We start from the raw sequence: 11,621 nt of genomic DNA, 5'->3' as shown, positions 1-11,621 counted from the left end.
AACTATCTTTGAGATCATTGGGTATAGCAGGGAAGGACCATCCAGACCATAGAAGGGATGAAGGATCCCATTGAGAAATCTGATCCAAATGGTGAATGCCAATTCTTTCAAGAAAGGAGAGGATGGGATTGACTCCAGCTTGCATATTAATAGGATGTTGTCCCATGATTTTGTCTGTTCCAATATTAATGCTTGCTCCTCCCTTAGGAATTTTGGAAGTGTTATGGGCAATTATAGGAATAACTTTTTTGCATAAGCGCCAGATTTTGGTGGAGTCTCTGATGGGGATGTCTTGATCAAGGAGCTGATGCCTTGGAAAATTCAGATATTTAATTTCCAGTACCCTTTTCCACCATGCAGAAGGACCAATTATGAATCTCCAAACCATTTTTCCTCCAAAGGCTAAGTTGAGATATCTTGGGGATCTGATGCCAAGGCCACCACGGTCTTGGGGCTGAATTACTTGTTTCCAGCTGATCAAATTAAACCTTTTTTTGTCTTGCTTCCCTCCTTGCCAAAAGAAATGGCAAAGGATTCCTTCCATTTTATGGTGGAAGGTGGCAGGGGCTTGGAGAAGAGTAAATTGATATAATGGCAGAGAGGACATACCAGAATTCAGAAGGGTGAGGCGACCAACTGGGTTGAGCCATATTGAGCCCCATTGTTGTACTTTCCTTTTCATCTTATCGATTATGGTGTCCCAAACTTCAGCCCTCATAGTGGCAAGAAACCCCAAATGTTGCAACAATATTGTGAAGGGCCTGCGAAGTTGTATTCCAGCCATAGATACAACTTTTCTGCTGATTGACCAGACCACTAGAATAATCCATGAATTTGTCTAGGAGGACTTTGAAACGCCTGGTTATTGTGATAGAGGCCCCCCCAATAAGCAAGGTATCATCTGCAAATTGAGAATTATTTATATTCTTGACACCATTCCCAAATTTTATTCCTATTATGAGACCAACCCTCCGATGGAAATCCAGCGCTTTGCTAAATGATTCAGCCATTAAAATGAAGAGATAAGGTGAGAGAGGACATCCTTGTCTTAGGCCACGGGAGGATTGGAAAGCTTCACCTGGTCTGCCATTAACAAGAGGGGTGATCCATGGCCCGGAGATGCAGGCTTTGATGAGGTTAAGGAAGCTTGCATCAAAACCCATCTTCTTCAGGACAGCAAAGAGAAAGGAGTGCCTCACTCTGTCAAAGGCGTTGGCCAAATCAAGTTTGAGAACGAATCCTTTCTCCTTCCTGGATTGGCTCGAGTGAATAGCTTCTTGTACTAGAAGAATGGAATCAGAAATATGGCGGTTTGCTAAGAACCCCCCTTGATTTTCAGAAATGAGGGAAGGAAGGAAGGGTTTGAGGCGAGAGGCAATGATTTTGGAGAGGATTTTGTAGGAGGAATTACATAGGGAAATAGGGCGGAATCTGGCAAATGAAGAAGGTCGGTTTTCTTTGGGTATGAGGGCCAGATGAGTGGCATTGGTGTACCCCCCTATTTTGCACTTTCGCTGGATCCACTTTAACATTTTTATCAGGTCTTTTTTTATAATTCCCCAGAATGTTTGATAGAAACATATGGGAAAGCCATCAGGGCCTGGGGCTTTGTCAGGCTAGAAGGCCCATACCGTTCTGGCAACTTCTTCCTCATCAATCTCTCTGCTTAGACTGTCATTTACTTGCTTACTTATCCCTGCTGGCAGATGTTGCAATAACTCAGTATAATCCTCCTGATCTTTAGTTTCCGTTAGAAGGTCCTTGAAGTGTTCAGTTGCTGCCCTCCGGATGGCATCTTGGCTTACCTGCCTGTTACCTTCAGCATCTATTATGGAGCTAACGTTGTTCCTTACCTTTCTCGCTGTTGTTTGTTTATGAAAAAAAGTTGAATTTCTGTCTCCTCCCTACAGCCACAATTGCCTCGATTTTAGCCTCCATTTTAGCTCCTCTGCTCTCTTAACTTGGAACAGTTTTGAATAGAGATCACTTTCCTATTGTTTGCTTTCTTGGGTGAGACCAAATTCCTCAATCGCTCTTTGCGTGCTATTGAGGTTATTTTTAATCTCCTTTTTTACCTCTTCAGGCTCTTTGTAGCTTGATTTGGCCCAATTTTTAATAGCCTGTTTGGCTTTTTTAAGTTTGGTCTCCCATATGAATCTAGGGGACCCCTCAACATGCTATCTCCAAGTAGTGAGGACGATTTCAGCCACTGCTTGGTTGTCGTTCCATAGGGAGCTATAACGGAAGGGGATAGGCCTGAGATTGCTGTGCTTATCCAGCGTTAGCGTGACAGGGAAATGGTCTGAGACAGGACAAGTTAAGACGTTGGCGTATCCAACAGAGAACGTAGAGAGAAGCGAGATGTTGATTAAGATTCTATCTAACCTCTCCATAATATTACCTGTGCCAATTCTGCGGTTGCTCCATGTGTAACGCCGGTTTTTGGGTGCAATATCCACAAGATCGGATTCTTGCATGATGTTTTCCAGATATGTTCTATAGGGATCAAAAGTAAAACTGTCGCCCCTCTTTTCATTGGCATGGAGGATAAGGTTAAAATCGCCTCCCAGAATGATGTTGGAGCTCCCTTCTTCCTCAATGTTGGACTTTAGATCGCGCCAATAGCAATCCTTATCCCTGTAGTGATTGGGCACATAAATATTGTAAATGACTACGGTTTGCCTGTCCTCATTGTTTTCCAAGACTGTTTTGATCCAATGTTGGTTGATGGTTGCCGAATTACAGTTCCATATGTTCTGGTTCCAGATAGTGGCTATACCTCCTGAAGCTCCTCTTGCTTCACTGATACTTCCTTTGTACTGGCTCTGTTGTTCTATGATAGTGTTCATTTCCCTCTGACCTTGCTTTGTTTCTTGCAGCAAAATGATTTCGGGTTTCTCTTGGTGAATGAGATCTCTTAAGGCTACTATTTTGGAGGGGTGCCCAAATCCCCTACTGTTCCAAGACAGTATTTTCATCATTGTAGATGTGGTGTCCGGGAAGGTGCTCGCCCCCCATGTTCCTTGTTGTCTATATCTTTGTCATGCTGACCCAGTATGAAGGATTCTATGGGTGTCTGAGTTCCCATAGCAATATCTTTCTGCGCGTTCTCATCCCGATGTTGTTTGGCGGATTTCCTGCCCGGTCCAGGCTTCTTGAAAGATTCGCTAGATCCTCCATGTTCTTTGGAAGAGCTCCTGGTGATTCTGTTTAAGGGAGGATCTAAAGGGGGATGAGAGGAGATGATCAGGGGCAAGGAGGATTTGGAAGAGGTTTGGGGGAGATTTTCAAGAGAAGGGGGATCTAGGGGTTGGTTTTCTGGGAGAGAAAGGATAGAGAAGGGGTTAGATGAAGGAGGCGGAGGAGGGGAGCGGGGGGGAGATTTGGAGGGAGCAGGAGAAGATGGGGAAGGATGACCTACTACAGAGGGAGATGGATCAGCTTCAGAGATGCCTTTAGCCTGGGAGGCCGATTTCTTTTTTTTAACCATTTCCCATTGTTCCTCTTGAGGACCGTTTTCTACATTAATAAGCTTAGTACATCGATTTGCAAAGTGGTCGTATTTGTGACATACCTTGCATTTGAACGGGATCTGTTCATAGTCTAGCTGCTGAATATGGCTCCAGTCATCCACTTTGAGCTTGATGGCTTCCGGGAGGCCTTTTCCGAGATCCACTTCAACACAAATCCGAGCACAAGCTTGCATGTTGTCCTTTGGCTCGCTTCGATCTACGTATTTACCAACTGCATTTCCAATGGCTCGGACTGAATCATCTCCCCAGCAGTGGAGGGGAAGATGAGGGAGCCGGACCCAGACCGAGACAGCACTGGGAACATCAAGTTCGGGATCAAAGTCAGGGGTCCATTTGTTGAGGTACAGGCCCCTGGAGTCCATGAAATAGGGTCTGTTTCTGAAAATTAAATCCTTGTCTTCTTTGGATTCGAAATGAAATGTGAAGTACCCTTTGCCATAGAATCTGATGGATATCTTGCCTTGTATTTTATCAGACCAGTTTCTCTCAACCCATCTCTGGACGGTTTTCGGAGAGGGCCAGAGGCCCGTAAACTGACTGATGAGTCCTTTTTCTGCCAGCGACAAAGCGGCCAAGCGAGGTAGGGTAGGAGGCAAAAGAACTTCTTGAAGACCGTCTAATTTTTTGACAAATTTTGAAACAGTAGGACGAGGGCGCTATGGCAGCAGTGAGTTTACCAGATTGGAGAACGCCTGCTTGGGATCGACCCCCTCCGGGGGGGCCATGGACGATGAGCGGTGGGCAGAAGGCCGATCTATTGCGCAACAGAACCCTAGGCAGCGTGCGTAGCCTTCAACACAAGTTTTATTAGTTGGTTATTTAGTAAAGTAATTAGTATAGCAGTCGTAGCCTTAGTCTTGCATAAGCAGTCATACTTGTTTAATTTTGTTTCAATAGAATATATCACTTGTTGAAGTATTAATGTATCTAAAGATTTTGAATTAGTATTGATTAAAAGATTTGAGTGAATATTATGGTTAGAATAAATATTTATTAGATATTATATACTAGTTACTAAGCACGGGTCACTATTTCCTAATTCCTAGATATTCAAAACTTTGATTAGAAATTAGTTATCATATTATATTTGATGTAACATACATAGATTGAATTAGCATATTTTGATATGATTAAAGTTTTATTAGCTTAAATATATTTTGGTTTTATTGGCTTGTTATATTTTGGTTTGACCTTCATAGAGATCATAAGTTGCAGTTGATGAGCTACATGACAATTCCATTGCATCCTTAAATTTGTATTTATGTCCATAGCCATAGACTTTAGTATCATTTTTTATTGTTTAATATCATAGTTCAGTGGTAGTTTGAAAATCAACCTAATTGGTCAAAGTAACCAAGGCACAGTGAGTGTCATTCATCAATTTGCTAGGAGAAGAAACCCCACACCTCTTAAGGACTTTATTTTTTTGCCTTGAATTTTTTGAACACCATAGTTCAGTGCTTTCATTTACTGCTTTCCTGGAACAGAATTATGATTCCAATACTTTCTAGTTTAAAAAATAAGTAAAAGACCAAGAGTGACCATTCATCTTCATTTGCATTTTGTCATTTAATTTTTGTAGTGGTGCATTTTAGTGTTAAGTGAGCACCAATGCAATTGTAACAAGAAAGACACATTATTTGAATGAGTTAAGAAAGAAAACAACTCATGTATTTATCATCAATAAGTCGAATATACAAAAAATAAATAAATAAAAGAGCAAGAATTTAATTTTTCATAATTTTTTGTTTATAAATTAAAATCATAACCCTTATTTCATTATTGTGCCAAATTTTGAAGGGGAGGTGTGTAGAATTGAAAATTTTCAACCAAGACTTTAGAGTGGGTAGATTTTTTTTAAAAGATAAATTTGTAAGAAACTATTGTAGGTCATATATGAATCTACAAAAAAATGTGATTTCATTCTATTGATCATTTTAATCTTTCCCCTATTTGATTCAAATAATTTTATCTTCATTCTCAAAAAATAGAAGAGAATTTCTTTTTTTTTGTTTATAAAATAAAGTTTAATCCTTATTTCATTATTTTGCCAAAAAAATTAAATGATATTTGTGCTACAAAATGGATTTACCAGCAAAGACTTTAGAGTAGGAAGATTCTTTTAAAGAGTCAAATTTGTGACAAATCATTGGGGGTCACATACAAATCTACAAAGAAAACTTTGATGTATGTGACTTCCTTCCCTTGATCATCTCAAACTTTCCTTTATTCAATGAAAACATTTTTCATTGCATTCTTTAAAAAGTAGAAAGGTTCCATACTTACCTTCAATATTGAGTTTTTATAATGGTTTTTAATAGATTTTTAGCTGTATATGGGCTGTTTGGAATCCATTGCAATTGAACCACTAATTGCATTGGATCCAGAATAGTCATGTCATTGTCAATTTCTTTTCAAAAATGTGTTCATGGTCATCAAAGTGCATAGTATAGTGAATGTGCACTAATACATATACTCAATCAACCAACATTGCTTGCATAAAAAATTAATTAGTAAACTTAATATTGTCTTAAATTTCTTCATGAATTCAATAGTGCCACTAAATAGTAAAGTGGAATCAATGTGTCTCTTACTATATATAAAGCATTGCTTGAATATGACTCTGTGTGTGTGTGTGTGTGTGTGTGTGTGTGTGTGTGTGTGTGTGTGAGAGAGAGAGAGAGAGAGAAACCATATTCCTACACTGGTGTATACGTGTGTATAATGCATTGGTGCATATTATGTTATCATGCACACCATTATTTTATTTTGAAAGAAATTTTGATAATGTTTGTATCTTATAATTATTTGTTGTTTTAATACAATATCGCCAATAGAAAGTCAAGGAAAACAACTTATTGCAACAAATGTGATGGAAGCTCATCCCAACAAGTAGAAAAGTAATTTCTTTAAGTTTTATTAAAAAAATGTAATTGAATTATCTATATAAGGTTTAAATTAATGATATTTATTTGTTAATACATGTCATGTAGAACAAAAACTTGACGAAACTTGATACAGTTGTTCACAATCTTAATGCAAAAGAGTATAAGAGGTTGTTGGAAATGTTGCAAAGAGAAGAATCAAATGGATCAAAAGTTAATGAACATTATATATATATATATATATATATATATATATATATATGTGTGTGTGTGTGTGTGTGTGTATATATATATATATATATATATATATATTTTTTTTTTTTTATTAAAAATGATTTTCTTAACATTAATCGCTAACATGTTTTAAACACTTCATTTCACAATTTTTTAATGTTGTAAAAGAGTTGATGATAAGCAAATCGAATGTTATCATAAGAGGCCAAAAACTATGAAGGATGCAAATAATGATGAATGAATTATCGGTTCATCTAAAGTGGTTCTAAAAGTTAATAAAAAGGGGAATTATTTTTACAAAACTATGAAAGATACAGTGGAAAGAACATAGAGACATACTTTCCACTTGTAGAAAAATCAATCTAATGGCTCAAAAAAAAGTTATACATGTACTACAGGAAGTGTTTCCAGAGCAATGGCCAATGAGACTTGAGAGGCTCACAATAGAAAAAAACTTGAAAGTATTTAAAAAGTATTATTTCTAAATATTATTATACTAAAATTATTATTACTAAATATATATTGCAAAAATGTATTATTTAAAAAACTTTATTACTAAATATATTTTTCTATAATATGTCCCAAAATTTAACAAATTCTCTTTTTTTTTTTGCTATATTTACTTGCATGTTGATTTAAAAATAAACTATTATGTTCTTTGTTTTTCACGAAGATTATGCGAATTTCCAAAAGAAAAATGAGGGGAAATCAAATGCATGTCAATAGGGATGTTCAAAAAAATTTACAAGAATATAGTAAAACAAATGAAAATAATTACATCACAAAAGGAGTCATTCCAACCACAATGTGAATTAAAGTTATGTAAACAATTGATTTATTCTTTTATGTACATCAAATGTAATCATCATATCAAATACTAATTTTCAATTGTTTTGTTATAGAAAATAAAGCAAAATGGAACCCATTCAACACATAAGACATGAAGACAAAAGACAAGATTAATCACAAAGTTTGTGAATTTTTGTCTCACTTAAGATTTCATATTTGTTGTGATCTTCATATGTTTACATAATTAATTTACACTTGTCCATGGATGTCACCTAATAGGTGCTAACATACAAAGAAAAGTTAGTCAAAGAATTGATGAACATTGGATTAAGTAAGGGTTTTCAGAATGTGTTTAAGTATAAATGGTTAATTGAACAATTTGTAAATAGCTATGTTGTTTAACTTCTCTCATTTTTTAATAAGTGGAACAATGCAAAACCTTTATATTGATTATATTTATGCATTTTCATGGCATATAACTAAATATCCAAGACAAAAAGTATGGAGTGAAACTAGCAAAAGATATTTTTAAAGACAAAATGCACCATGGTTTTGAAAGAATGTGCATTGTTTATGAATTAGTCATTGCTATGGTATGTTTTTTTATTTGCGTAACCATGTAAATTCTACAATATAAATGTAGATATATTTATTACACTTGTTTCTCTATTTGTATATGGGACGTAAAAACCAAGTCTGTCAAGAAAACTTTAGGTTAAATAACTTAAGTACACTATCACCTACAAGTGATGAAGAAATGAGGCATGTGCACAACTTGAGCGATGAAAACAATTCAAGTAATGATTGACAACCAATATAATTGAATTTTAGTGCAAGCTAAAAGTTTACCAAGAGAATAAATTGTCATTCCCAAAACTTGTCCTTAACACCAAGGTTAATAAACTTTGGAGGCTCAAGCCAAAGCAAAAAAAACCACTCTTTAGACTCACAAGCATTTGAGAGCCTTTCAAAGACCCAAATAAATCCCTTTTTCTAAGTTGTTGGCCATTGTGAACTTGGTTATGTGCCAACACCTCTTGCACTTAAGGGGGCCTAGAGAAATGCCAATATTGTAGGAAAAAGAGGAAATTGGGAAACGTTTGTTCCAATTTTATAAATTTTCCAAGTCACCTTATGATCTGTAAACTGTCGTGGATATTACACTAGATAATTTGTCAGAACAAATCTGATAAAATTATGTTTAAAATCTGAAATTCTACACTATTATAGTTTTATTAAATTTCTAGATCCGTAGATTTATTGTTAATAATGCATGCACGCAAATTAAAATTATGCAAAAATAGAGAACGACAAAATTAAATCTCACACACACATTTGACACAAGATATGCTCTAGGAAACCCTTTCGGAAGAAAAACCCAGTTAGAAGGTGAGGTCACTCCGCTCTCTTTCTGAGAACAGAAATATGGTTGCGAGTACAAAGTATGGCATGTGGCTTGTGGGCTACTACAAAGCACAAATCCTCTCTATGTGCTCTATCTCCTATCCTTCACAACTATTTTTGCTCAACTATGGAACAATTGCACTCGGAAGAATGGAACCCCTTTTCCTCCCAGTGGTCTAGTTATAACACATCCTGATACCCTACTAGTGGTTAGACTTGACTACCTCCACTCTTAACCAAAGTTACAATATAGACTCTTCTAGAGTCTTCTACATCATAATCATGTGGCTAGCCCTTTTTTTCATGAATAATGAGCGCTAACGTGGCATCCTCTCGAATTACGGTGGTGAAAACAAGAAAAGGCCAACTTCTGAGTGGCATAACTTTCGCCTATGAACTATGATTGAAGTGATTCTTGCGTTGTTGGAAAGGCCTTTGTGTGTACAATAGGAAAAAAAGGTGTTGCACTAAAGCATAGAAGGAAATTTTTACCCCCAGAAAAAAACATCTTTTCATGCCTCAAAATGCTCCTGGAAGATTTCAAACCTTGTTTTGCCAAATTGGGTCCCACCAATAAAAAAATCCCGTGAGTTGATTCCTCCATTTTTCCACTCTGAAAGCATAGAGATGGATGACAAACAATATAATGATCCAATCTGGATCACCTTAGGCATGAATTTCTATGTTTTTCTCTAAGTTTCTCCTTTCACCCATTTCCTAGAAAGTTTCCCTTAAAGGAGATAAACCTTCTTAGTTATCGAACTCAATGCAATTTGGCAACATATTAAAATAGAATTTTTCTTCTTAATTTGGAAATGAAGGATTGAATCTTTGTTTAGAAAAATTAACATAGTAAATGTTTTACCTAATATAAGGGCTCCCTAATATGTTCAAATCTTCGTTTACAAATCACAACAAAGGTAAATCCAAGGGATGGAAACCCTCTGATCCTTACCTCACATAAGAAGAAGTGGAATAAATCATGGAGAACAATCCAACCCAAATAGAAATGGTTTCATAATGCTCATAACGACATTAAACCCCAAGCACAGAATGATATTGAACCACTAAATATTTGGTCATGATAGCAGTAGGATAATGAAGTACATACAGAACAATGGATGGGGGACATAGAGAGCACATGCTTCAGAGACTTCTGAATCTAACAAACAATCCCCACAAAAGACATCTAGATGTGAGCTAGTTATGGTTCTAGTTGATCAGACCTTAGGAGGTTGTCAAAAAGTGCAGAAAAATGTTAATAAAAGACAGCGAAAAAATTATTTAACCAAAAAATAAAAAATATCATGCATTGAAACAAGAAATAAACCAAAAAATTACTCAAACACAGAACACCATATTTATGTGGAAAACCCCATTTTGGGGAAAAACCACAAGGAAAAGGTTTAATATATTTTTATTATCACAATGAAAATATGTATACATTTCACTTGCTTCATTCTTTCTCACCCATGATTCCTTTTTTAGTCACACCCCTATATATACAAATATTTCATTATAATACCATGGGTTGTGAATACCATGGGCACTAACAACTTTGACTTGATTTGGTCTCACGCCTAACAATCTCCCACTTGAGACCAAATAGAAGCTTGAGTGAATGTTTTTGACATTGTTTTCTCTTCTCACTACTAACCCTTTCCCAAGATGCATTTTTATCATGTTTGCATTACTCTAGCCAAGGTTCTACAAAGTTCTTGTTTATCCCTTGGCAAAGTCTTCATTAACATATCAACTGGATTTTCTGTATTGTGTATTTTCTCTAATTGTAGTAGCCCATAATTTAACACTTCACGGATCCAATGATATAGAACATCAATGTCTTTGTCTAGCACTCTCACTATCACAATACAACAAATATTTATCTTGTTTTATTCCCAACTCTCCTAAAAATCGTTGCATCCACAACATCTCTTTGCAAGCTTCTGTGGCAGCGATGTATTTTGCCTCTGTTGTGGAGAGGGCCACTACTTTCTGCAATCTGGACATCCAAGATATTGTTTCACCTGCAAAAGTACATAAATAACCAGTGGTGGACTTTCTAATATCCACATCTCCAGCCATGTTTGCATCTGTGTAACCTTCAAGAATAACATTGTTATTACCAAAACATAAACAATAATTACTAGTACCCTTGAGATACCTCAAAATCCACTTTACTACTTGTCAATGTTGTTTGTTTGGATTTGCAAGGAACCTGCTCACTACTCCCACCAAATGTGCGAACTATGAACGATTACATACCATGGCATACATCAAGCTACCAACAGTTGAAGCATAATGGATTTTACTCATTTCCTCCTTCTTGTCATCATAAGGGCACAAATCAACACTAAGTTTGAAGTGTGATGCTAGGGGTGTACCAACTGGTTTGGCATCCTTCATATTGAACATGTCTAACACCTTTTCAATATATTTTTCTTGTGACAAACACAACTTTATGTTCTTTCTATCACGTATAATCCTCATGCCCAATATTTGTTGTGTTGGACCTAAATCTTTCATTGCAAATTGATTGCTCAAATCCTTCTTCAACTTATTAATCATGTTCTTATCATGTCCAACAATTAGCATATCATCCACATACAACAATAGTATAATATACCTTTCTTTGTCATACCTCTTGATGTAGACACAATGATCAACCTTTAGTCTTTGAAGCCATGTTCTAACATAAATGAATCAAATTTCTTGTACCATTGGCGAGGTGCCTGTTTCAGCCCATAAAGGCTCTTTTTCAACTTGCAAACAAGAT

Source organism: Pinus tabuliformis, chromosome 1_2, assembly GCF_031772625.1.
Source record: "Pinus tabuliformis cultivar Carrire ecotype Pingquan chromosome 1_2, CPIR1, whole genome shotgun sequence".
NCBI classification, from domain to species: domain Eukaryota; kingdom Viridiplantae; phylum Streptophyta; class Pinopsida; order Pinales; family Pinaceae; genus Pinus; species Pinus tabuliformis.
This window is presented reverse-complemented; position numbering follows the sequence as displayed.